Genomic DNA, 27,482 nt, shown 5'->3' on the forward strand with positions numbered 1-27,482 from the left:
CAAATCATGATTGTGAGAAGATGGTGTGCTCCTTCCTAAGGAACAGGAGTCTGTATTTTAGTATCGTCACTTAAAGATACCACCTGTTAACCCTTGAGTCAGATACTTGTTTTCAGTTATAGGATTGGAGGATCCCAACCCTGGTCATCTAGGGACACCCTCCAGCTAAGTATGTGTGACAGACCCAGGGTGGCTGGCTACACTAGCGTGGTGGAGGGCAGACATGCTAGGAGCTGAGTGAATGGTTTTTCTATTTCTTTGTTTCCTGAGTGAACTGCCAGAGACGGCTGCCACATAATCAAGGCAGGCACCCGAGGCTAATTAAGAACTTGCCTGAAGCAGCAGGCGAATCAGACACCTGTAGCCAGTTAAAACCTGTGGGGCTGTTTTAAAAGGCTTCCCCCAGGTAAGGGAGGGGGAATGAGGAGAGGGACGGACTGAGAGGAGGAAGTGTGCTGCTGAGAAAGGAAAGATTCACTCGTGTACCAGGGAGAAGGTGCTAAGGGAGCGTTTGGGGAAGTGGCCCAGGGAAAAGGCTGCGAGAGGAAAAATTCTGTCCGTTGCTGCTACGTAGGATCCCTGGGACAGAACCTGGAATAGTGGGCGGGCCGGGTTCTCCCCAATCCTGCCCACACCACTAAAAACATCTGATCCTGGAAAAAGGAGGCTCGGGATTACGGAGGGGGCTTCCCACCATCCTTTGACTTTGCCAGTGATGAGAACGGCTCAGGAAGGTGTGACCCTGGCCTCTAGAAAAAGGCAAAAGGCAGCGTGGAGGATCATAATAACCGCCTGGAAGCTTAGGACCCACAGAGCACGGCTGGAGCTTTGCCACATATTTCACTTTGGTGCTGTGCGTTGACCTATGGATTCAATCCTGCAAGATGATGACAATGTGGGTCCAGCAGAACACATGCTTAAATATCAACACATGACTCATCCTCTTAGCATAGGCACCACAATGCCTCAGGTGCCCCGGGACCGGGATTCCTCACAGAATTTGCTCCGCTGGTTGGATCATTAGTTTTGCTAGGCTGGGCCAGACACTGACGGGGAGTGCGACAGGATACTGATCCGTGTAGGCCCCCCTGAACCCGGTGTTAACATTCATCTTGTGCAGAAGTGCTTACAGGGTTGGGCCATATTTATTGGCGAGATGCACCTGGCTGGTGTGGAAGGCCTGAGAAGCTGATGAGAAGGGAATGTGATGGGTTTTCCATGATCATTTCTGTGCACCTCTGCAGTGAACAAAACAGGCATTAATCTTTGCCGTCCCAGTTCAGTATCTGTTCATTGAAACATCCAGTGCCTCTCCAAATAACTCTGTGCCAGTTAATGAAGTCAAAGAACTGTGTCTGACTGGACTTTTTCTCTCCGAGTGCCTCTTTTGAATAAAAATTCCCTGCTGACTGCCCTTTAAAGTTTGTATCTTGTCAGCACAGAAAGGCTGGACTGGTATTTTTATTGAAATATGGAATCCAGGCCTCATTACCAGATCACAAGACACAGATGAGTATTATTAGAGAAATAGTGGCTAACCCAATGCATTTAAAAAAATCATCTTTTCAAAAAAATCTGCTGCTTATTTGTCTGTTTCTGTCCCAAAATAAACCTTTTTTTTTTTTTTTTTTTTTTTTTTTTTTTAGGTTTCGCTTCTTCCAAATCAATTTATTTTTTTATAAAAGTTTTTTTTCTTTACTTTTTCATTATTTATTTAAAAAAATTATCCGGAAAGCACAGTTTTGTTCCAACGCTGGCATTTTATTGGTGGGTTTGAATTTGAGAGTTTGATAAGGGATCGTTTGTTCTGCTAATCTGTGGGCCTCTAGAAAACCAGCATAAAGGCCTTGATGCATTTGACCTACTACACTATAATGTTTAAAATTAAGAGCAGTCTTTCTTTGCAAGCAATTATTTCAGGGTGTACAATCATGGCCAATGAGAGAATATTTGCAGGAATGTCACTGTTTACAGCAGTGGTGTACCTGTGTTGGTGCCAGGACATGAGAGAAATAAGGGAGGTGAGGAAATAAGGGAGGTGAGGTCTCTTTCAAGAGCTCTGAGGAGCTCAATACTACCTTGCCCAGCTTGTCTGTTCAGTTTAGCACCATAACAAATGAATGACACACGTGCAAAACCTTTGCACGGGGTGGGCTTTCAGGTGACATGAGTCAAACCTGACAATTCCCAGCTCTGTAAGGCAAGTCTAGGAAGCACATTCCGAACAGTATTTATTACTTGTATTCTAGGAACCATAATCCTGGACAAGAACTCCACTGTGCTGAGCACTGTACAGTCACAACCATATGAGACTGTCGGCACCCTCAAAGAGCTGATAGTGCATGCGGTAGCGTGTACATTCAGTTACTAGGATGTATTTAAGGGAGTGGAGTTATCCATTGAACAGAGCTAGCATGGGCAGGAGGAGATGAAGGAATAGAATCAAAGAATCCTAAGGCTGGGAGAGGAGGCATCGAGTCCAACCCCCTGCCCAAAGCAGGACCAACCCCAACTCAATCATCCCAGGTAGGGCTTTGTCAAGCAGGGACTTAAAAACCTCTAGGGATGGAGATTCCACTGCCTCCCTAGGGAACCCAGCCCAGTGCTTCGCCCCATCCTAGGGAAATAGTTTTTCCTACTATCCAACCTAGACCTCCCCAACTGCAACTTGAGACCATGGATCCTTGTTCTGTCATCCGTCACTACTGAGATCAGCCTCTCTCCATCCTCTTAGGAACCTCCCTTCAGGAAGTTGCAGGCTGCTCTCAAATCCCCCCTCACTCTTCTGCAGACTAAATAAGCCCAAATCCCTCAGCCTCTCCTCCTAAGTCATGTGCTCCAGATTCCTAATCCTTTTGGTTGCCCTCTGCTGGACTTTCTCCATTGCGTCCAAATCTTTTCTGTAATGAGGTGCGCATAATTGGATGCAACACTCCAGATGCGGCCTCACCAGAGCCGAAGAAAGGGGAATAATTGTCTCCCTAGATCTGCTAGCCATGCGCCTCCTAAGTCACCCCCATGGACCGTTAGCCTTCTTGGCTACAAGGGCGCCCTGTTGACTTATATCCAACTGTCATCCCTAGGTCCTTTTCTGCCGAATAAATTGTTCTCATTATTTCAGCCTGCTCTTTACAGTGGTATCTTCCAATCATCGTTCACTTTTGCACGTGCGTGCAGTGGGATGGGAGGGTGACACTCTTGCGTGGTATGGCAAATAGGGAGGGCACATGGTACGGCTGTTCCCTTAATGAAGCCATTTTCTCAGACTATCCCTAACTTCTAGCTGGGATGGTCTGGGCCAAATTTCAGAGCAACCAATGTCTGATTTATGTTCAGAGTGCTTTTTTTTATCACTCACCACATTGCAGCCCGAATAATGTCCCTGAACGAGAGTCAGACCGTACAATGCCGGTCTAGGAAGCCAGCCCAGGATCTGGCATTTCGGTCTGTTTGCCAGCCATCTGGGTGTAATGCGAGTGAGAGGTCAGTGAAGGATAAGATGTCTTTGGTGTCATGCTCTCTAGACTATTCCCTTTGGATCCCAGCAAATGTACACATTGAACTCCCTGTTTTCTGTCCCTGTAACAAGATCTTGCAAGGTTTTTAATGGAGGGAAGCTCGCCAGCCCTGTAGCTGGCACATGCGCATTCACTAAACAATGTTGTGTTATTTTTATTTAACATCTTCGGGCTCATCTAGACTGCATTCCTCTTTCGAAAGAGGAATGCAAATGAGGGAAATCGAAAATGCAAATGAAGCGTGGATTTACAAATCTGGCACTTTATTTGCATAATCACATGAGCGCGCTTTTTCGAAAAAGGGTTTTTCGGAACAAAAAACCCCGCAGTCTAGATGGTGTTCTTTCGGGGGAAAAAACCTTTTTCGAAAGAACCCTGTCCACCTCATTTTTTCAGGAATAAGGGTTCTTTTTTTTCCCCGAAAGAACCACGTCTAGATTGCTTTTTTCCCCCCCGAAAACCCCTTTTTTGAAAAAGTGCTCAGACGCGATTATGCAAATGGAGCGCGAGATTTGTAAATCCATGCTTCATTTGAATTTTCGATCTGCTTCATTGGCATGCCTCTTTCGAGAAAGGAATGCAGTCTAGACATACCCTGTCACTCACCGAGGATGCCCCCAAATGTCCTGTGGAATGAAGTTTAAAGTACTGAGGGCTGCATGGTATAAATGGCAGATATTAACGCACTGGGCCCAGCCGTGGGTCTGGCCCAGCTCTGTATAGCGTGTTCCCAGGGCAGACGTGCAAATGTGACTCTGTGCCACCTTTTCCCTCTCCTACTTTTAGGCTGATGGGGATTTGGTGTCCAGTGTACATTAGAGCAGCCTCAGGGCTACTCTACATTTTACAGAAGGTCACGTGCCTCTCCTCTGCTCCCACCTCGACAGCTCTGGGAGAACTGGTTTGCCGGGAGGTCACAGAGAGTCTGCTTTGCTCAACCCCGCCCGTTGCACACTGGGGAATCCTACACCGCCTGGGAAGACAGTTTTGTGGCATTGCTGAAGTAGCAAAAAGGAGCAGATGTCGCATAAGCCAGGACCTGGCCCATTGCTCAGTGGCTAAATTAAAGCAGTGGAGACAAATGTATGTGGAATCAGCAACGATTTGTAATGGTATTTGAAGATGTTCCCATGGGGGCATTTAGCTGAAGGTGTCTGAGATGAGGCCAGGGCTTTGCTTGGCCCAGGCGAGTAGTTTGGGCGAATGTGGAAGGCTGTTGAAGAGATTAAAGTAGACCCCTATGTTTGGTTGAGTCTCCACAAGATTCAAGTGGTACTTAGGGGTGAGGGTAGATATAAGTTGATCCAGGCGAAACGGCTGAGGAAACCGAATGCTGTACCGATGGTGACTCCCAAAAGGCCTGGGGTGTAGTGTATCAGGAGTGATGAAAAAGGGCTGGTTCCTCAACCCATTGGCTGAGCAGCATGGAATTGGGACTGGGGGTCGGGGGCAGGGAGAGAGAAAGGGATGAACAGTGGCAGAGTGTGGTGAACAGGGCAGTGTTAGAGGAAAGGAGCTGATTGCCATAATGGCAATGCATCGGGTGGAGGGGAGGGAGATGACAATTAATAAGAAGAGGTGGATGAAAATCCTGGGCAAATAGTCAATTCATCATAAAATGCATTTGGGGGGAGGGGCACGTTTAAACTAGTTGTGAGTTTGGGCTGAATTTAGCAAATCATTTCAGCCGGAAAAAAGAGTTTGGAAATGTCTAGACATTTTGTTCTGATAATGATCAGAGGGGTAGCCGTGTGAGTCTGAATCTGCAAAAACAATGAGAAGTCCTGTGGCACCGTATAGACCAGTGGTTCCCAAACTTTTCAGCATCATGCCCCCCTTTTCGATTTTTGAAAAACCCTCATGACCCCCTTCCCCCAAAAATAGCAGCAAAATTTGTTGAGCAAAAAAAAGAAAGAAAGAAAAGAACTGACTGGGGCAGCAAAATTTAATGGGGAAGGGGGAGCCGCGGCGCCTCGCGCCCCCCCTGGAATTTCTTCATGCCCCCCCAGGGGGGGCACACACCCCAGTTTGGGAACCCATGCACTAACAGATGTATTGGAGCATAAGTTTTTGTGGGCAAAGACGAAGTGCGTCTTTGCCCACGAAAGCTTATGCTCCTATAAATCTGTTAATCTATAAGGGTTTGTCTACACTGCCACCCTAGTTCGAACTAGGATGGCTAATGTAGGCATTCGAACTTGCAAATGAAGCCCGGGATTTAAATATCCCGGGCTTTATTTGCATGTTCCCTGGAGGGCGCCATTTTTAAATGCCCGTAGTTTGAACTACCGGCCCGTGGCTACATGCGGCATGGACTACGTCGTTCAAATTAAAGCTCCTAATTCGAACTACCATTAAACCTCCTTGCAGGAGGAATAACGGTAGTTTGAATTAGGAGCTTTAATTCGAACGACCTAGTCTGTGCCACGTGTATCCGCGGACAGGTAGTTCGAACTACGGGCATTTAAAAATGGCGCCCTCCAGGGAACATGCAAATGAAGCCAGGGATATTTAAAACCCGTGCTTCATTTGCAAGTTCAAATGCCTTCATTAGCCACCCTAGTTCGAACTAGGGGGCTAGTGTAGACACACCCTAAGGTGCCACAGGACTTCTCATTGTTTTTGTTCTGAGAGTTTGAAAAAAATCCGTTGCAATAGTTTCATATTGAACTGTAGAGTTTTTAAACAAAAAGTTGAGTATTTTCCCAGAAAATGTAGTTATTGGCTCAGGTATATTATTAAGCAGAAGGGGAAGCTGATTTTTTTAAGTGACTAAATTCTAAAAGCAAAAAGCAAGCAGAAGTGTGGTGAAAGAAGAAGAGGGTTTGGGTTAATATTGTCCTCTACATCTCTGTAAAACAGATCTTCCTTTTATTAGTGAAACACTTTAATTGCATGACCCTTAAGGGATTAGCATTATCCACTGTACTGGGATTTAATAGAGCACATTGCTGGTAAGCGGATTTCCGTCTCAGCTTGTAAAATGTATTTTTCTGACTGCTGCCAAACAGGCTGCAGTAACGTTGCTTCCCTTGGACACGACTCCTGGGGGAATTCTGCACCAAAAATGAAAAATTCTGCAAACAGTATTTTAAAATTCTGCATATTTTATTCTTTAAAAGAACACAGTATAATCATGGTTGTTTTGGTTATTATGGTAATTCCATTAAAGTGCAGTGGATGGAGAATGGGGATGGGGTGCATTGGAGGAAGCCCTCTCTGTCTCATAGTAATGTAGCTTGTTGTGACCCTTTCCTGTGGGTTATTAGTTAACAAATCTATGCAGCCATATGCTCAGTGTTACATCCTGGGCAACCGAAGAGCAAGTGAAGACTCAGGAATTAAACGTACAATTTATTAAACAATGAGTAGTTCTGTACTTGGAGACTAACTTATATATATCTATCTTTCGTGGGCAACACCCACTTCCTCAGATATTGACTCCTGGCCATCTCCGGAAAGGTGAGTTGCAAACAATCACTAAATATAAGGCCACAGTGTCCTTTACAGTAAGGCTCCTTTACACCACTCTAGCAGTGTAAAGGAGCCGTAACCATTTTTCACCTGTTTTACACTCCAAGGATTCACTAAGAAGAATGGGAACAATTCACTAACGAGGCAGGCTGCTCATTCTGCTTCGCCTGAGGGAACAGAGTCTTCCCCACACCTGGTTCCTCGGAACCACCCCAGGCTCTCCCACTTCATGCCGAGTGTGCCACAAGCACATAATGTCTCTCTCACACACACACACACACACACACACACACACACACACACACACACACACACACACACACACACACACACACACACACACATGACTGCCCAGCCCACCTGCCTCCAATGGTGATTTTATGTCTCTACCAATTGCTCTGGGTCCCCAAACCAAACGACCTGCACTGCTGGGGAGGGACTCCTGACTGTTTTTGCAGCTCCCCTTGACTTCCCCCTCAGAAGTCATTTTTCTGCACGGAAGCAAAGAAACCGGCGGGAGCCGTGAATTCTGTGCACACGCAGTGCTGCAGAATTCCCCTAGGAGTATGGGCGTGCTCGGCATTGCTTCTTGCAGCCTGGCGCCACCCTCTTCTGTGAGGAAAGATGTAAGCAGGCGTCCAACTGGGAGGCGTCTCCCGTTAGCAATGGCGAAAGAGAATGTGGAAGTTACACACTGGTTAGTGGGTTTTAGGGAAGCCATGTCTACAGGGGAGGTGGGTATAATAGGTGGGGGAAAGTACTGCTGTCTCAAAACTGCCACCTGGCTCCACCTGTACCTCTCCCCCAGAACACCGACAGTAGGCATACTGGGGGGTAGAGCGTTACTGACCCCAAACTCCTGCTCTTCCTGTGCTCCAGGATCGGGGAGGCTTGGACCACGTGCTGCCCGCCCTCTATATGGTGGGAGGGCTGGGTTCCTGTGAGGGGCGGGGCCTGAGCAGAAGGGGTGGAGCTGGAGGCTTGCCTCCCCAAGCCCTACCTTCACTCACCGCCCATGAGTGTCTAACAGATGTTATTCACACGATGGAGGGCCATAAGGGAGAGTTGTAGCGGTAAAAAGACAGACAGTGTGCATTCAAATAGGCTTCCCTCTGCATCTGCTGCTTCCTTTGGGGTCCATTCTCCTTTGCCTGGCGCTTGGTGCAACCATCACACCAAATCAGAACGGCGACTTCTGTCACTCGCCTTCAACAGGCTTCAGTGACTGCCCAAGGCAGGGGAGAATTGGGCCTTTTGTGCTAAGCCCTTGGACTCAAGGGGTCGGGGGGGTTGCACTGGGGTAGCTGTGCCAGTGAATGACAAGGCTTCCATCGGTGGGACTGGTGCAATGGATTTGTGGTTGGGGTTTGTTACACCAGTGTGAATGGACCTCGGTAAGACAAGCCTCAGCATGAAATCAGACTAGAAATTAGAGGCACTTTTTGGTTTAAACAGGGAGGGTTATTCATCATTGGAGCCACTTCCCATGGGGAACGGTGGATTCTCGGCCACTTGACGCCTTTCAATCAAGAAGGGCTCTCTTTCTAAAACATGGGCTAGATGTAGGACCGTCACTAGGGGAAGCTCTCTGGTCTGCATTGTGCAGGAGGCCAGTCAAGAGGATCATGCTTCCTTCTAGCCTTAATCTCTCTCAGCCTGCGAAAGTCTCCTGCCAGCCAACTCACCAAGTTGTGACCTTCTTACCTATCGCCTCTGTGCTATACCTGTTGACGTGACAGGCTTAATATCCAATTCCTTCTGGTTCTGTTCAACAATAGATCAGTAAAGCTGGAGACATTGAGCTCTGTTGTGTAATTATATACAATTAGGATGGATACTTAGGAATAGGTCACTGCTTATATTACCTTCATCCACGACGCAGCTTCATAGTCTGCCCTCGGCAATGCCTTTTATGCCTAATTTCAGTCCTCTGTGGATAGAATTGCCCAATGAGTCTTTTTTTTTTTTAATAGCTGAGGTGCAAACTGGAAGTGAAGTGAATGAAGACCGTAACGTTGCATCGCCCTGTGCCAAGTTGAGGAGGAGAATCCGCCCGGGCGCACGCTGCTCTAATTGTGACATTTTAACAATCCCCATTTCGTTTTAATGTGGTCTAATACTACAAAGCCAGCTTGAGTCTTCAGTATCTTGGTTTTGCACAAGAAGACATAAGTATTAGTTTATGCTGCTTTTTCATTTAACACCAATTCATATCCTTTGGTTTTGCACAAAAAGACATAAATATTCGTTTATCCTTTGGCTGTGCACGGTATTGCTGGAAAGGGGGGAAGTTTTAATTTTTTTAGTAGGATATTTCAGAGTGCTGACCAGTTTTTCCATGCATAATCACATCCAAAGTATAATAACCTGGGGCTCAGATTCACAACTGTTGTAAATGAACACCGTTTTGTTGAAGTGAACTTCAAAGTTCATCGATTTCAGTGACACTACACCAGTTTCCACTAGCTGAGCATGTGGCCCATTGGTTTTGACTGGGATGATTTGGGGAATCTGTCTGGCTGTGTCTAGACTGCACCCCTTTTGTGGAAAAGGGATGCAGATTAGACACAGCGCAATTGCAAATGAAGCGGGGATTTAAATCTCCCCCGCTTCATTTGCATGAACATGGCTGCCGCTTTTTTCCAGCTCGGGGCTTTCCTCTTAAAATCAGGAATAAGGGATCTTTTGGAAAAGGCTTTATTTTCCGAAAGATCCCCGTCTAGACTGGCGCTTTTTGCCGGCAAAGCCCCGAGCCGGAAAAAAGCAGCAGCCGTGTTCATGCAAATGAAGCGGGGGAGATTTAAATTCCCACTTCATTTGCAATTGCGCTGTGTCTAATCTGCATCCCTTTTCCGCAAAAGGGGTGCAGTCTAGACACAGCCTCTATGTATAATGTATACATTCTGTTGGATGTGCAATTGCTGAGTCATTGAATGCCTCTCTGTGTGAGTGGAAACCATTGTTTTCTGTCAAGGATGTAAAGTGCATTTCCCAGACCTGGGGAATGGCGCATCGTTAAACCTTGATGGCTCAGGTAGAGACAGCTGAGGACAATGGAAGGCTGAAGCCTTGGGAAACCAGTCCAACCAAGTCAGCTGGAAGGGGTTTAGAGCAGAGAGGCTTGGAGGGACTTGTGGAAACAGAAAGCTTGGCCAGGAAGAAGGAAGAGAGGGGCACATTGTCATAGCCGAATGGTCCTTTGGAATGGCAGCACCAGGCATGGAGGTAGGAGTCTGGCTGCCCAGAAGAGAGGAAGATTCCATGATTCCGAGGAGACTCTGACGTCTACCCAAAGAACACTCCAGAGTGTTGAGGAAACTGAGGCAGACAAACACATTCACCTAGCTGATGGTTTGCTCTCAATCAGCACATTTTGTGTGGTAGCTAACCTACAGAGTGATTGGTCTGAGGGAGCCTTTCCAAAGCCCATCTGTCCCAGTGCTTTCATTGCCACATTTCCCTGATGAGGTGAACCATAAATTCAAGGCAGTGGCCAAGTTGGAGCTCTGGGAAAGGGGAAGTTTCAGCCATGGGTAACAAACTCTGGCTCGCAGCTTGTAAGGGCAAGCCACCAGCTGGCTGTGAACTGCTTTGTTGACCTGTGCCTCCACTGGTATGGGTGATCGTAGCTCCCATTAGCCACGGAAGGCCGTTCCTGACCAGTGGGAACGGTGGGAAGCAGTGTTCCGATCCACACCAAACAGAGGAAGGGGCATTTGGATTCCTAAAATGGCACTAAACTGCAGGCTTCTCTGTTGTGGCATGCACCGCAATTGACAATTTGATGAATTGGGCCCTATTGTTCCTCACTGGCTCCTTTCTTTTAATAGACATGGTATTTTATGCTGGTTGGGGGCCAGAGGAGACATTACTAATGCTTAACACGTAGCTGATTGTTAAAGTGTGAGTAATCTTTGGATTTATTAATGTATTCCACTCTTTCCCCATTTCCATTTCAATATATATTCACGCAAGGTCTCTGTAGCATTCTACATGTCATTGTGTCTGTCACACGGACTTTCCTCTGAAAGCGAGACTTTTTTTCAAAGTTACTTCTCTTGCAGATTTTTTTTTACATGTTGCAATGGTACTCTTTTCTCGAATCGTTTTGAACGTTTCAAGCCTGGACGTCAATGCCAGAACGTAAGCAGCCAATGCAAATGTAACCCAGAGGCACTGAGAAAGCAGAGTAAAATTTGCTTTGCAGACTTACCTAAGAGCCAGTTGAGTTTTAGCTCATGTGGTAGAGAATCTTGGCTTTAGTTCCTAAGGTCTCAGGTTCAGTCCCACCTGCCGATAACCCGGATCTATCGTCTTTACCCAAAAATGCCCTACCTACGTTACTTTAGTTGCTATTTGACTGAATTCCCATTGAGATTATGTGGTGTCAATGTACTGAACAAATTGTCCTGCTTTTCCTTCTCCCTTCAAAATATGTGTTCACGTTACTTCCCTAGAATACCATTTCAAAATTTGGAAAGGTGCATCTACACAGCACTCTACACTCAAAATCAGATAGGCAATTTGCTATATGCAAATTGCCTATCTTATTTTGATTGTATTTCAAAATAGATTATTTCAAAATTTGGCACATCTACACAGTGCCAAATTTTGAAATAACGTGCTATTTCAACACGTCCCTTAACCCTTGTGGAACAAGGGTTACAGGAGTGTGGAAATAGCTCACCCATTATTTCGAAAAATATTTTGAAATAACAGGTGTGGATAAAAGACCGAAATAGCCCCACTGTCTAGACGTACCCAAACAGCCTACAGATCCATTTGAGAACCTTTCACAAGATTGTTTTGGTCTGTTCTATTGTTACCCATAGCATAGGCTTGAATTGATTTTCCTATAGTCCAGTGAAATATTTCTATCCACTGTTAATATGTTATTGGGAGTGTATGTAGGATCTTTGCTAATCTGGTCACAGTCCTTGTGGACTCTAGTACTGCTCCTGGATTCTCAGGTACCTATTGTGGCACTTTGGGTTCTTAAAGGTATTTAGGTGTCTAATTCCCTTTGGTTTAATTTAAATGCCTAAATATTTTGGGGGATCTTTGAGCTTCAGCGCCTTCTTCCAGCAGTGGCTGACTTCAGCTCTTCCTGTCTGAGGCTAACTGTAGTTTGTCCATGTGTTACCTGTAGACAAAACAACAGAGCAAAGAGTCTTCAGGTCTGTGATCCTGTCTTTAGTATTGACAATGTCGTATTGGTTCCCACCCACCCTCTCACTCAACTCATCTCTTAGCTAAGACTAAATATGAAAATGTGCATGGAACAAAATTAACGTTTATTGGGATTCTTGTAAATCTGTGCCAGGGCCTAAACTGATTTGCTTAAAATTCTAGGGAATTTAAGGGGTTTTCTTGTATTGAATTTGAAATGCACTGTTTCAGGAAAGAACATTACTGTGTTTTAAGTAGCCTCATGCTCATCTGAGTCTGAGCTGCTCTTGGCATTAAGATTTCTGTTTTCTAAACCTAGGCCAACTTCCCAGTGAACACCTTTCTCCCATAGATTCTGGCGACAGATTTTGGGTGGAAACACAGCTCTGGCTGAACACCAGAGGGAACCACAGTGGTTAGGACTGAATTTCCCTTTAAGAGGTTATTGTTTGGTTTGGATTTATTCAGACCTGAAACAGAAGGTGAGCCTCGGGAGGCACAAAGCTTTGTGAACGAAAGCAGCAGCGCAAAGAGCATTGGCTGGACTCACCGCAAATATGAAGTGTGATTTATTGCACAAGAGGTTGGCCCGCACGCACACACACTCCACACGCACCAGAAGAGTAGATTCAACTGCTTTCCGGATGACTTCATTCGCTGCTCATGTATTTTTCTTATCGTTGTAGCATTTGCTGGTTGGCGAAGGTTTTTTGGTTGTTTGAGGGGTTTTGAGGAGTTTTAGTTGGGACCAACTTCACTTGTCCTGACAGAAGAAAGCTGGTCTTGTGCTAAATCAATGGACTGGGATTTGGGAGACCTTCGTTAAACTCCTGGCTCTGCTACAGTCTTCCTTTGTCACCACATAAGTCAGATTTTTAGAAGCATTTCAGTGCTGCTCCCCCAGCATTGTAGCAGCCAACTGATTTAGGAAACACAATTTCCTTTTCAAAAGGGCCTTAGGTTCTTAGTTCCCTAATCCTATTGTCTAACCATGAGATTTTGGGTCTTAAGAGCCTAAATCCCTTTTGAAAAGAAGACTGAGGCATTTAAATCATTGATCAGAGGGGTAGCCGTGTTAGTCTGAATCTGCAAAAGCGACGAGGAGTCCTGTGGCACCTTATAGACTAACTGAAGTGTAGGAGCATAAGCTTTCGTGGGCAAAGACCCACTTCGTCATGCATCTGATTAAGTGGGTCTTTGCCCACGAAAGCTTATGATCCTACACTTCAGTTAGTCTGTAAGGTGCCACAGGACTCCTCGTCGCTTTTGTTAAATCATTGAGGCGTTGTAATGCTGGGCCCAGCAATGCCTCAGTGCATTTAAAAATATAGTCTCGTGTGCCAGTTCCCCATTTGTAAAATGGAAACAACAAAACTTCCCTGCTTCACAGGGGTATTTACAGGCTACATTCATGAGGCATGTGAGGCACTCAGAGATGACATGGAAGGTGAAATGAGTGATGCGAAGTCTGGGAATTTTCATAATGTAAATTGTTTGTGTTACACTACATGTCCCCAACAGATGGGGTCTAACGGTATGTGGGAAACACCTCGTACAGAAATCTCAGCCCAGACACCAAAACCTTGTTCTAAAATGCAAACTCCTGTGCTCTTTGCCACGGTTCCCCCCACAAAATGTGTGTAACAAAACTAACAGCGGCGCAGAGGTATTGCTCTCCTCCATCCAGCAGGGAAATTCCAACTTGCGTTCCACCGAACAGACTCATTGCAAACGTATCTGAGGAGAATCTGCCAGACACACAGTATGACTTCAGACCAGGTCATAGTACTGTGGACGTGGCTTTTTTCATCAGGCAGGTCCAGGGAAAATATTGGGAGCAGAACATGGGCTTTTATGCAGTTTTCATCCATTGGCTGAAGTTTTTGAGAGAATCAGCAGGTTATTCTACATGCACTGGGCTGCCCCAAACGGTTCATACAAATCCTTCATCTCTTCCATGACCACTTGCCAATGCAAAACTTGCCAGGGATGGCTTTTCTGGTGCATTTGCGAGCCCGAATGGAGTGAAGCAAGGCTGTGTGCCTGTTCCACAGGTGTTCAACTTCTTTGCCTGTCTCCTCAGCCATGCCACACAGGACTTGGATCGGGGGACGTACATCTGCTACCAACTTGCTGGCTCCCTCTTTTCTTTGAAGACTCAGTGCTACGAGAAGACGCTGGAAAGATTTCTCATTAGGGCACTTTTTACAGGTGACTTTTCCTTGATGGCTCACAGAGATGGCAACCGTCAGGTTATCATTGATAGATTTTTCCGAAACATCTCTGCCCTTTAGCCTCACCATCAGTCTCAGGAAGACAGAGGTCCTGCTCCAACCAGCACCTCCTTCCAGTGCCCGAGTGCAGCACCATCTTGAGGGATGGTTCCCTTAGTAAGGAAATTCTCGTAAAGCCAGCCAGGCCCTTGGCTGACTCCGAGCAAACGTTCTTAGTCAGCACATTTGTCTCTCCACCAAGGGTGTGTCTACACTACATTCCTCTTTCGAAAGAGGAATGCAAATGAGGGAAATCGAAGATGCAAATGAAGCGCTGATTTACAAATCTCATGCTTCATTTGCATAATCTCGTCCGATTGCTTTTTCGAAAAAGGCTTTGTCAAAAAAAAAGCAATATAGACACTTTTTTTTTTAAACCCTTTTTCGAAAGAACCCTGTAAATCTCTTTTTTTTTTTCAGGAATAAAGGCTCTTATTTCCCTGTATTCCGACTAGAAGTAACCCAACAGAAAATACACTTTGAGCAAAAACGAAATACAGGACTATGTAGCACTTTAAAGACTATCAAGATGGTTTATTAGATGATGAGCTTTCGTGGGCCAAACTGTATTTTGTTTCAGCTACACCAGACTAACACGACTACAGTTCTATCACTTTGAGCTAAGTTTTTCCAGCTCAATTGCCGGTGGTGTGCTACTTTTTTTTATATGGAATTGCACCTGTAGACGCCTTCGGGCAGTGTCCTTGGAAAATGGGACCCTTTAAAATCACAGAAGCCGGCTATAATACGAATGAGATGTTCGGTGTTGGGGACTGGCCCTACGTTTTAGGATATGTCGATGATGCATACGTGCAAGTACTTGCAGGGTTAGGCAATAGGGTGAGTTGACGTATGAAGAAGAGTGGCTAGTGATGTTGCCTGGTCTTAGGAAGACGTTTATGAAAGGATTTTAAACGCAGACATTTCTTGGACTGCGAACAGTTGAAAAAAATACAAAGGACCAAACCTGTGGAAACTGGATCACGCGCTCAAGTGACACGTGACTTTTTTTGGCCTGCACTCACAAAAGGCATTGGGCCGGATTTGCGGTGATGTGCACATACAGTAAGTTAGATTCCCTTACACTCAGACACCCCTAGACTCGGGTACAAGTGAGCTGCTGTCGCATTGTACCTGCGGGGGAGATGGAAGAAGGGATAAGTAAAGATGAGAGTTGGGCGCTGGACATCTCTGAAAATCAGGCCTAAGGTCTCTCGAGGGGAGCCCCCTACAATAGAAGTCCCCAAAATTGCTGGATACTTGTGAAATAAACACTCTGTGCTGGTTAGGCCTCAGCTGGAGTATTGTGTCCAGTTCTGGGCACCACATTTCAAGAAAGATGTGGAGAAATCGGAGAGGATCCAGAGAAGAGCAACAAAAATGGTTAAAGATCCAGAAAACATGATCTCCGAGGGAAGACTGAAAGAACTGGGCTTGTTTAGTTTAGAAAAGAGAAGACTGAGAGGGGACATGATAGCGGTTTTCAGGTATCTAAAAGGGTGTCACAAGGATGAGGGAGAAAAATTGTTCTCCTTGGCCTCTGAGAATAGGACAAGAAACAATGGGCTTAATTTGCAGCAAGGGAGGTTTAGGTTGGACATTAGGAAAAACTTCCTAACCTTGAGGGTGGTTCAGCACTGGAATAAATTGCCCAGGGAGGTTGTGGAATCTCCATCTCTGGAGATATTTAAGAGCAGATTAGATAGACATTTATCGGGGATGATCTAGATGGTACTGGGTCCTGCCATGAGGGCCGGGGACTGGACTCGATGACCTCTTGAGGTCCCTTCCAGTTCTATTGTTCTATGATTCTATGGGTAAAGAGTGCTGTGAAAGGTAGTCTTATCCCTATCAAGTTGAAGTAAGGTAGGCAACAATGGAGGAGAGGAACATTCAAACACAGTTAAGCATTTGTTTTCTACTATTTTTCCCCAGAGAAGACACACGGGAGAACAGGGTTGGAGGTGACCACCTACAGTTGTTTCATGGCTTAGCAAATTAAGTTTTCTTCCTTCCCAAGAACCTTCTCAAGGGAGATATTTCTGAGAAGGGGAATGGCATGAGTATTGGAAGAGGTATTTCTTCTGAAATCACCTGTCAGGCCCCTTTTATCTTTCCTCTGCCTGCTTAACCACACCATACCTTCACAGAATCCTTTGCTTCGTCTTACAGCTGTAGGTATTTGACCCTGGAAGGGCAAAGAATATTTCAGCTCTGAAAGCCTTTGAAAAGATGAAATGCGGTATTAAGGAATCCTCTTTCTTTGAAAATACATCCTGCTTGACAGCTTCTTGATTCTGAGACGTAAGGGGTGCTAGTGAGAGTCACTGCATAAAGGTTATAATTACTAGGAAGTGGACAGAGAATGGCAGGGACAATGGAAATAGTCCACATTTTGTAATAAAGCTCAGTTTGCAGGTGTCCCTGTTATTTAAGAATGCTTTCTGGGAGCTCTTACGATCACCTCAGTGCTGCAATCAAAGATTTCCCCGTTGGAAGAAATCCCTCTTCAAAGGGCACACTTTAGAAAGGAGTGAGGGGCATGCTAGGGATTCAAGTCACAGCAAACGACTTGTTTCATTGTTGTTCAGATGTTCCTTTTTCACAAAAGAGCACACCTGAGCCTAATAGGGCTAATTGCAGGAATCAAACAGGTTACTAAAAGCTCCAGAAATTAATGACAATCAATACAGCACAGTCAAATAAGTAGACTGCAGATGGATCTGACCTCTTACCAGTAGCTGTTGGCCTGGCTGATTGGCTCCATCTCCCTTCCTGATTGCTATAATAGACCCTGCTTCTTGGGTGGCAACTAGCAGAGCACCTTTCTGATGTAAAGGATTGGTGTATTAAATATGGCGAAAAGCCTAGCACTGGAAGAAGTTACTTTCCTGCTGAGGTAAGAACGACTCTCCTTTGCTCTGTCTTTGGAGACCCACGTTGAGGGAAGTCTTGGTGCTTCTGAAGATGTTGGCTGTGGAACAGTCAGATTTGGGGGATGTCAGAAGAGTGGAGACCACTCCTTGTAGCCGAAGAGCTTGGAGCACTTCTAAAGTATTGTTCCTTCATCAAAGGAGTAGATGTAAGAAGCTGCTTCTGGGAAGACGATTTAGTCAGTGGGGCTTGTCTACACCACTGAGAAGATCAATCCTCTGGAGGTCTATCTTCTAGCGTTCAAATTAGTGCGTCGAGTGAAGACCCGCTAATTCAAACTGAGAGGGCACTTCTGTCAGCTCCGGTAGTCCTACTCCTCACGGGGAGTAAGGGAAGTGTTTGCTCCTGTCAATCTCCCACTGCGTGGAAGACCCAAAACCACGATTTTTTTTAACTCCAGCTATGTAATTACAATAGCTGGAGTGGCATATCTTAAGTCGACTTTCTCCTTTAGTGTAGACCAGGCCTTAGAGGCAGAGCCAACCAATGCAAGGTCAGCATATGCCCACATCTGCCAACGTTCTTCAAATGGCACTTGTGAAAGATTTCCTATTCACCCCCTTTGTTAGACGCACTGCTCTTCAGTATGCACGGGTTCCCAGAAAAGGCAAGTCCATTGTCTGCATGCTCGGGGGAAGTGATGGGAGCCACTTTGTTTCCTAATGTCTCTGAAACAAGTTTCTTTGCTTTGTTCGCTAGGAAAACTTAGACGCTTAATTTTTTTGTATCTGTTTTCTCACCAGGGAGTGGGAGTAGCTGTATGGAGTCTATTCATTGTATTTCAGAACAGTGCCTCCCCTTGTCGAGCTTACCAATCTAAAGGAAATGTTTCACAACACGTTCCTACAAGGATTCCTACCTGCCATCGCTAGTTTCCAGAGCTCTCTGTCTTATTCTGGTTGTTGTTAATCCTTTTTTCGTTTAAAAGGCCAAGCCAATTGATAATCAGGGTACGAGATAGAAACAAATAATGAGGGGAGGGGAATTAAAGCACAGATGCAAAGAAGGAATTGTAATTTTGACTTTCCATGGGAGCTTTTGGACCAGACAAGATCAGTGTGTAATGGGGTAGTCTGCCCCCTAAGAGCAGTGCAGCCTACTGGCCAGTCTTTCACAAGGCATGGGTGGCCTGATCCACACTGCCTGAGGAAATCTGGGGAGAGTCAAGGAGGTCCTGGCAAAACTGAATTGCCAGGGCCTGGATTCTGGAGCCAGACGATGGGAGGGTACTACAGGGCTCTCAACTTATGCAGCCTGTAAGGAATGAGCTGGGAAGAGAATTCAGCATAAAAGTTCCCCAGGGCCATCCTTACCCAGACACAGAATGTGCAGCAGCGTAGGGTACCTGAAAATCTGGGGCACCGCTGGGTCTTAATGTCCACCCACCCGCCTCTGCCTATCCCTGCTCTGTGGCTCTGTTTCCTCCAGAGAGGCGCTAGGGAACTTACACGTGACAAAGTCTGCACCAGAGCTAAGAGCAGCACATTGAACTTGCGAATGAGCCACTCAGAAGGTAATGGCCCCATTTCACAGGCGTTTGCCAACCCCAGCTACAGACTGTCCGTTTCTGAGTTGACTCTCTGGGCCGACAGGTTTCAAATTTGCTTTCAAGCTATTTCATTCGTGTGTGGCTGAAGATTATAAAATCCCAGCTCTAAAAAATTGCCCCTCCCGTAGCTGCCGTTGAACACGGGGCACCAGTTAATCGTAGTAGTTGAACCCCTCTAGTCCAGCATTCTCTTGTCTGGCAACACCCCGGTCCAGCATCATTTTAGTGAGCTAGATGTCCACTTTGGTGCGGCCAAGTTTCCGCAGTCCCATAAAGTTTGTTTATAGCCACCAGTCCTGAGCCTAATTTACCCCAAATGTCTTCTCAACACCTACTGGAAGGGTTGGTAATGCCTCCCACGGTCTGGCAAATTCTCTGGTTTGGCACCGGTCAGGTCTCGAAGGTGCACGGCTAGACATGGGTGTCAGGTAGGTAAGGTGGGGGAAGGCTCCGCCTTCCAAGCGGCCAAGCATAGCCCCACCCACACTCTGCCCCCAGAACGCCTGCAGGGCTGAGGAGGCTGGGGCCATGCCGTGGCCATACTGCACACCCTCTGACTTCCTCTGGGGCTAGGGAGGCTGGGGCCATGCTGAGGCCATGCTGCATGCCCTCCAACCTCCTCCAGAGCTGGGGAGGCTGGGGCCATGCCACGGCCATGCTGCATGCCCTCCAACTTCTTCCAGGGCTCGGGACATTCCATGTGCCGTCTGCCCTCCTCCCTCCCCAGTGCTCAAGAGGCCTGTTGCGTGGACCACCCACCTTCCTCCACCAGTGCTCCGGGGCTGGAGAGGCTGGGCTGAGCCTCAAAAAAGAAGATATACAGGATCTTGCGTAAAAAGGGGTTTTTTTTGCACAAAATGGCCCCTCTGCACTGCTAGTTTTTGCACAAAAAATTCTTCCGCAAAAAGCATCTGCAGAGAATATGCAAATGACAGCGCGATAAATGCTAATGGGCACTGCATTTGCATTGTCTCTGTCAGCCAAAGGTTGCAGTGTAGACGTAGCCTTTGTGAGCCCTACAGGGGGCGAGCAGAGGGGGGTGAATTGCAGGCACGCTCCAGGAGAGACGCTTCCTGCCGGGTGTGGTTGGGTATATTCATGGAGGTTCTGTCACATGACATAATATCGAATGCAAGATTCATCATTACTCCCTAGAGACTCCGGGGCAATCCTGAAGCGCTGGCAACCCTCTCAGGGTATGTCTACACTACCCTCCTAGTTCGAACTAGGAGGGTAATGTATGCATACCGCACTTGCTAATGAAGCCCGGGATTTGAATTTCCCGGGCTTCATTAGCATAAGCGGGGAGCCGCCATTTTTAAATCCCCGCTGCTTCGAACCCCGTGCAGTGCGGCTACACGGGGCTCGAATTAGGTAGTTCGGACTAGGGTGCCTATTCCGAACTACCGGTACACCTTGTTTCACGAGGAGTAACGGTAGTTCGGAATAGGAACCTAGTCAGAACTACCTAGTTCGAGCCCCGTGTAGCTGCGCTGCACGGGGTTCAAAGCAGCGGGGATTTAAAAATGGCGGCTCCCCGCTTATGCTAATAAAGCCCGGGAAATTCAAATCCCGGGCTTCATTAGCAAGTGCGGTATGCATACATTACCCTCCTAGTTCGAACTAGGAGGGTAGTGTAGACATACCCTCTGTGTGTCACATTTTGTGTGTGGTGTATTGTGTGTTGGCCAGTTTGCAAGTTGCTGTTGTAAGAAATAGGGACATTTACCAAAGCGGATAGTGGCATCAGGTTGTTTTCATTGCCACGTCTGCTTTTCTGTTCTTTTCCAGTAGTGGAATGGAGAAAGACCCCCTCCTTCCAAATTTCCCTTGCCAAAAAGTGTTCGCATTTTGCCTGGAACGGATCATTGCCCTAACTCAGGAAAACAAGATTCTTCTCTATACAGCCAAAACCTTAAATGCAAGGTTAATGTTCAGTATATGTCGCAGTCCCCTCAGCCTCAAAATTAAGCCCATTCTTAGCTGAACAGGGATGTCTCCCACCTATAAGAGGAGAGCACTGAGAGTGAATGAGATGCTGTAACGAGGTATGGAATGGGACCCCTTCCATAGAATCCGACGGCTGGAAGAGACCTCAGGAGTCATTGAGTCCAACCCCCTGCCCAAAGCAGGACCAATCCCAACTCAATCATCCCAGCCAGGGCTTGGTCAAGCCGGGACTTAAAAACCTCTAAGGATGGAGATTCCACCCCTCCCTAGCAACCTATCCCAGTGCTTCCCCACCCTCCTAGGGAAATAGTTTTTCCTAATATCCAACCTAGACCTCCCCAATTGCTACCTAAGACCATTGCTCCTCGCTCTGTCATCTGTCACCCCTGAGGAATACTGCCCCTGTGCCCACTGAAAGTGCCTAGAAACATCCTACTCTAAATCCTCAGTGTGCAAAGGCAACTTCAAAGAGGGGCACCCCGCAGAAAGCTCTCACATGCATCCCGCAAACTGGAAACAATTGTGATCGCCCTTACTCTGTGCTCTGATCTCCAAACGTTTGTTTCCTAGGGCCATGCAGTGGCGAGACAGCAGTGCTTGAATAGGGAAGAATCCATTTATACAAAAAAAAAACCTCAAGTGCCCTTTTATGATATTGTCAAGTGAGACAATACAGCTGTCTTGTCATCACGCTGCTCTTAATGTGCAAAGCTGCAGGGGAGAAAGGATGTAAAAAGTTATGCTGTGGTTGTCTGATCTCGCACAAGGCCTGCTGTCAGTGGGCTTATTATATAAGAGAGATCCCGATACAAAACCTTGGCTTGTCTTGGTTTCCATGGCTTAGAATCATAGAGCTGGAAGAGACCTCAGAAGGTCATCAAGTCCAGCCCCCTGCTCTAGGCAGGACCAATCCCAACTAGTGGTGGTCAAAAGGCCCCAGGAGCGAGGTATTCTTAAGGGTGCTATGCTGTTATAACAAAAAAACAGTCAGGTGAATCACTCTGCTGTGCATTTTTTAGGACATAAAGTCAGGTTCTTGTTCATCATGACACATCACACACACAGAATGGGAAGCGACTGTCCAGGAAGGAGCACTGCAGAAAAGGATCTAGGGGTCAGAGTAGAGCACAAGCTAAATATGAGTCAACAGTGACACTGTTGCAAAAAAAGCAAACATGATTCTGGGACGCATTAACAGGTGTATTGTGAGCAAGACAGGAGAAGACCTTCTTCCGCTCTACTCGGCTCTGGTTGGGCCTCAGTTGGAGGATTGTGTCCAGTTCTGGGCCCCACATTTCAAGAAAGATGTGGAAAAATTGGGGACAGTCCAGAGAAGAGCAACAAAAATGGTTAAAGGTCTAGAAAACATGAGCTGTGAGGGAAGACTGAAAGAACTGGGTTTGTTTAGTTTGGAAAAGAAAAAACGGAGAGAGTACATGATAGCAGCTTTCAAGTTACAAGGAGGAGGGAGATAAATGGTTCTCGTTGGCCTCTGAGAATAGGACAAGAAGCAATGGGCTTAAACTGCAGCAAGGGAGGTTTAGGTTGGACATTAGGGAAAACTTCCTAACTGTCAGGGTGGTTAAACACTGGAATAAATTGCCCAGGGAGGTTGTGGAATCTCCATCTGTGGAGATATTTAAGAGCAAGTTAGACAGATATCTGTCAGATATCTGGTGGTGCTTGGTCCTGCCGTGAGGGCAGGGGACTGGACTCGATGACCTCTCGAGGTCCCTTCCAGTCCTAGTGTTCTACAGTTCTGTGATTATTAATGTTTATTTATTACAGCACATTTACCCAGTGTTGCTTGGGTCCCATAAGGAGAGGCTCAGAGCAGGGGTGTGGGGATGCTGCATTCAGGGTTGAGGGCTGAGGAGGGGTTCTGGGCAGGGGACTGGGTGTGGGGGAAGAGGGCTGAAGCCCTCTTCCATGAGATCCATACTAGGGCTGCTTGTTTTTTCCCTTCATGTCCCTGTCAGGGAGTAAGAGCAAAATTCACAGTTTGTCTGCCCCCTGCACTCCCCAGCCAGAGTGAGCAATGCAGCAAACTGTGCACTTTCCCCTCGCTCCCTGATGAAGGGGAACAGCCAGCAATGTCTCTGTATGAATCTCCCCCCCACACACACACGCACACTCCCTACAGGGCACCTGAGGGTGAGAGGTTCAGGGCTGGGTCAGTCTTGCCCCCAGCCAGCCCCCTTCACCTGCCTGGTGATTCTGTCTCTTTTCTGTATGAGTTTAGAAGCCATCCCTTTCCAGGCACATCCCATTGTCCTGGCAAAACCAAACCCTGACCTTGCTTTCAGTTATGATAGCAGGAAGCTGCATCCCAAATTTGGTGGTCCTCACTCTTACCGTGTAGGAAGAGTCCTTGAACACACAGACAAGCAAACAGACAAACTCTCTCAAATATCTAGTAGACTCAGCAACAGTGTGTTTGGTGCTGTAAGAGACACAAAATATAAACAGTCCCTTCCTTGAAGACCATTCCTTCTAATTTGGGGAGCAAGTTTTTAGCATCTTTTGTGACTCCCAGTGCCACCTGCTTGCCAGTTAAGAGCTTTTATTTCTGAAAGGGCCAGTAGCTTTTCCTTGAGCTATCCAGCAATCAGTGAGAATCAGTCTGGCTAACACAGACCAGCGATGTGCCTGCCAAACTCACTAAGCACTGTAGCATACCTGCTTTTATTCAGTGCTGAGTTTAATGAGAGAGCAAGATTCAGGTTGAGCCTCTTTACTCCGGCAACATCCATGGTCTGGCATGATTTTAATTAGCCAGATGTTCCACTTCTCATGGGTGTGGTCGAGTTTCCCGCAATCCCATAAAGTTTGTTTACAGCCCCCAGTCCTGGCTCTCAGAGTTCTGTGCTGTTATTTAGCTCTAATTTCCCCCTAAATGTCTTCAAAGAGCCCAGTAAGCAGTGGAAGTGTCGGTAATGGTGCTAGACAATACTGATCTCCCGCGGTTCGGCAAATTCTCTGATTTGGCACCGGTCAATTCCCAAGGGTGCCGGACTAGAGAGATTCAGCCTGTACTGCAAAGAACAGTTATCAAGATCATGAATATTTTTAAATTGCTGTCTCCTCCTCTCCCTCCTGGTGCAGGAGGACTCTGGCAGAAAGTGAGAGAAGTAACCCTCGTGCACGCACAAGAGATGAACCACAAATTGTCGTGAAGTTTAAAACAAAATAAAAGATGAACTGTGGGGCTGAGCATTAACAGGGTGATTAAACTGTGAAAAATCCAGGTTGGTGTGGTGTCAGGATCAACAGTCTGAAATTTGTCATTGCTTCCTTATGGACAGGCTTTGAACCTGTTTTTTTTTTTTCTGGTTTTCTTGCTCCAGCTGGCACACTAAGGCCAGGTCTACACTACAGAGAAGATCTTCCGGGTTCGATTTAGCGGGTCTAGTGAAGACCCACTCATTCAAACTGAGAAGGTGCCCCCATCAACGCTGGCACTCCTGCTCCTCACGAGGAGTAAGGGAAGCCAATGGGAGTGTTTGCTCCCGTCGACCGCCCGCCATGTGGTCAGCCTGAAAACACAATTTAAGAGACATCGACTCCAGCTGCGTAATTAACATAGCTGGAGTTGTGTATCTTAAGTCGACTTTCCTTTTTAGTGTAAACCTGGCCTCAGCGACAGAACCTTTGGGCAAAATTACTGAATCAGCTGGAGACTTTCCCGCAGAAGGGCTACGGGGGAGGGGCATCAGCTGTCAAGAAAGATGGATCAAAGTTTCAGGCCTGGTTGGAGCAGGGCTTTCAGTGTAGCTTTAGAGCTGAAGCCTGGAGGCTAAAGTCCCGTCATAAATCGGAATTTCTCCCACCTCTAGGGTTGCTTGGATCCGGGCTGAGTCATGGTCTGTTTCTGAGCCCTTCTGCTCAGCTGATGTACAGATGGATTGTTTGTTTGGGCTGAGATTGGGTGACCACAAGTGGCTGCGATGAGGTGGGCGCAATTACTGCAGGCTCTCTTCTAGGCTGGAAAAATCTAAGCATAAATGCTCATGGGTAAAAAGAACTTCATGAAAGATGACTGGCATGATCCCAATGTATCCAGTATCCCTGTAAGTCACTTGGCCCGGAAGGGACTGCCAGACAGAGCCGGGGCTAGACATTGAAAACAAACCCTGCAGGCCTACGATGGGTCAAAGCAAAGGGCGCAGTCAGGGTGCATGGAGGGGAGAAGAGGGAAACGATATCGATTTGTTTTTCACAATTCTCAGCAAGATGGCAAGATCTATTTTGAGAGACTCGGGGCAGATCATCCGACTTGAATGGCACAAAGCCAGTTCGAACCCACTGAGAATCAGCCTTAGATACACTGGAGGAAGCTTTGCAGGCCTGACCCTTCAATGTGATGAGAATTGTGTACTTCCGTTACTTTCCTTTTGCTCGCCTGTTTGCTACCCGGGTGAATTGCCTCCAAATGCTATTTCGGGACTGCAACAAGGAAAGCCAGGTCTGGAAATGTATCCTATTAAAATAAGGGCAGATTCCTAATATTACCTCTTTAGTCTTTCTTTTTCTGCCTCACTGATGTTATTGTTTTACCAAGCACCGTTCCATGACGCTTCAAAAATGAATGCCGGGGCTGACGTGAAATTTGCAAGTCATGGTCGTGTGGGTTTGCAAGTCTGTTAAGTGTTAGCATACAAACTGCCCAGGCGGCTCTGATCCTCAAAGCAAAAGCAGTTGCTTAATAATTTCCTTCTTCCCCAGCTCTGCCTGGCTGGTAAATATATGCATCAGACTCCCATGGTGGTTGCCATTAAAATATCACCACGGTTTCGGCAGAGTCATTTCAGATCCATGAAGTCCTAGACAAGCATTCAGTACACTGATCTTAGATAAATAGCTGGCAACTTTACCATCAAGTTCAGAGGGGCTGAGGACCAAATGTGGTTCCAAATTAAGATACTTTAGCAAAGGATAGAAAAGGAAACTTGGAGAGCTGCTAATTGTGCTGTTTCTGTTCCGTGGATAAATAAAAGCCTTCCTCTCTGCGACTGTCTATTTTAACAAAGGTACAGGTTGAACCTCTCTAGCCTGGCACCCTTGGGACCTGACTGGTGCTGAACTAGAGAATTTGCTGAACCACAGGAGGTCAATATTGTCTAGCAGCATCACCAACACTTCCACGGCTTGTTAATCTCTTAGAAGACGCTTAGGGTAAATTAGAGCTAAATAACAATACAGAACACTGACAGCCAGGACTGGTGGCTGTAAACAAACTTTATGGGATTGTAGGAAACTTGGTCACACCCATAAAAAGTGGAGCATCCATATAACTAAAATCATGCCGGACCACGGAAGTTGCTGGATGAGAGAGTGCCGGATTAGAGAGGTTCAACCTGTAATTAACCTGATTGTGGAATCAGAGGGTGGTCATGCCTAATAACTGATCCAAAGACTGCTGAGGTCAATGCAGAAGTTCCTGTTGATTCCAATGGGCTTTGAATCAGCTTCTTATTTCCTGTGCGCCTTCTGGATAGATACAGCACACAGAGAAAGTATGTGTTGCTGTTGATGGCCGCACCACCTTAGAACAATCTCTGGACATGTCTACATTACAGCGTTATTTTGAAATAACAAGGGGAGCATCCACACAGCAAGTCCGTTATTTCAAAATTATTTTGAAATAACAGGTTTCTTATTTCGAAATAATAAACCCTCATTGCATGAGGAATAACGCTTATTTCAAAATTGCTGTTTCAAAATCACAGTTGTGTGGGCGCTTCACTGCTGCAATTTCGAAATAGCTCCTCTCCAAGGCCATTCAAAGTAATTACTCCCCAGCGCTTCCCGGGGCTCCAAACGGAGTTAGCGCATCCACGTTAGCGGAGCTTGCCTCGGACTAATTTCGAGACTTCCCTGTAGTGTGGACGTGCTATTTTGAAAGAGTTATTTCGGTAGTTATTACTCCAAAATAACTTATTTTGAAATACCCTTGTAGCGTAGACATACTCTCTCTTACCTTGGTTATGTTGAGAAAGGAAACTTTTGTACCCAGTACTTGCAGAATCCTACTGACAGGTATGAGGAGCTATTTTATTTTTTCCCGTGGAAAGACAATGAACCTTGATGAAAAGTGTTTGAATAACAGAGACAGAAAGCTTTCAAATCAAGTTGGAAACCGCTCGGAATATGCTCGGTATCTCTCCCATGTGTTCAGTTTTAATCAGACTTTGTTGGCTGATGGGGGAGGGGGAGAGAGCGAGAGTCTGTTACTTATACATCTCCAGACCGCTACACTCTAAGGAGACAGATGAATGTTTTTTAGCCATCCCTATGTTATAGCAGCAGGAGCTCAGTGAAGAATACGTCTGCAGCCAGTAAATATCTTTAAGCCGCAGGCAATAGGAGGGATCCTTCTGTGCATTTCCTTGGGTTTTGTGTGGGTTTGTAGAAGAAAAGCCATGCAACCCTTCGATGTTCATTAATCTACCCGCTGAGATTTTTACTGCACCAACTTTTCATTATGTCAGGGATCGGGAGAGTGCTTGACATCCCCCCTCCCACTCCAGGCCCAACCCCCACTCCACCCCTTCCAGCCTGGGAACACCCCTGGAGTTGGCACCTGAGCTTCTGTGGGTACGTTCTGTTTCTCTA

At 46.4% G+C, this 27,482-nt stretch overlaps 1 protein-coding gene across 3 annotated transcripts in view; it reads left to right on the forward strand.

Moving 5' to 3' along the window:
- The window catches only part of SYNPR (synaptoporin), a 231,591-nt gene that overhangs the window by 183,515 nt on the left and 20,594 nt on the right, over window positions 1-27,482 (forward strand). The window lies entirely within an intron of this gene.

This window comes from Pelodiscus sinensis, chromosome 11 (genome assembly GCF_049634645.1).
Source record: "Pelodiscus sinensis isolate JC-2024 chromosome 11, ASM4963464v1, whole genome shotgun sequence".
In the NCBI taxonomy this organism is placed as follows: domain Eukaryota; kingdom Metazoa; phylum Chordata; order Testudines; family Trionychidae; genus Pelodiscus; species Pelodiscus sinensis.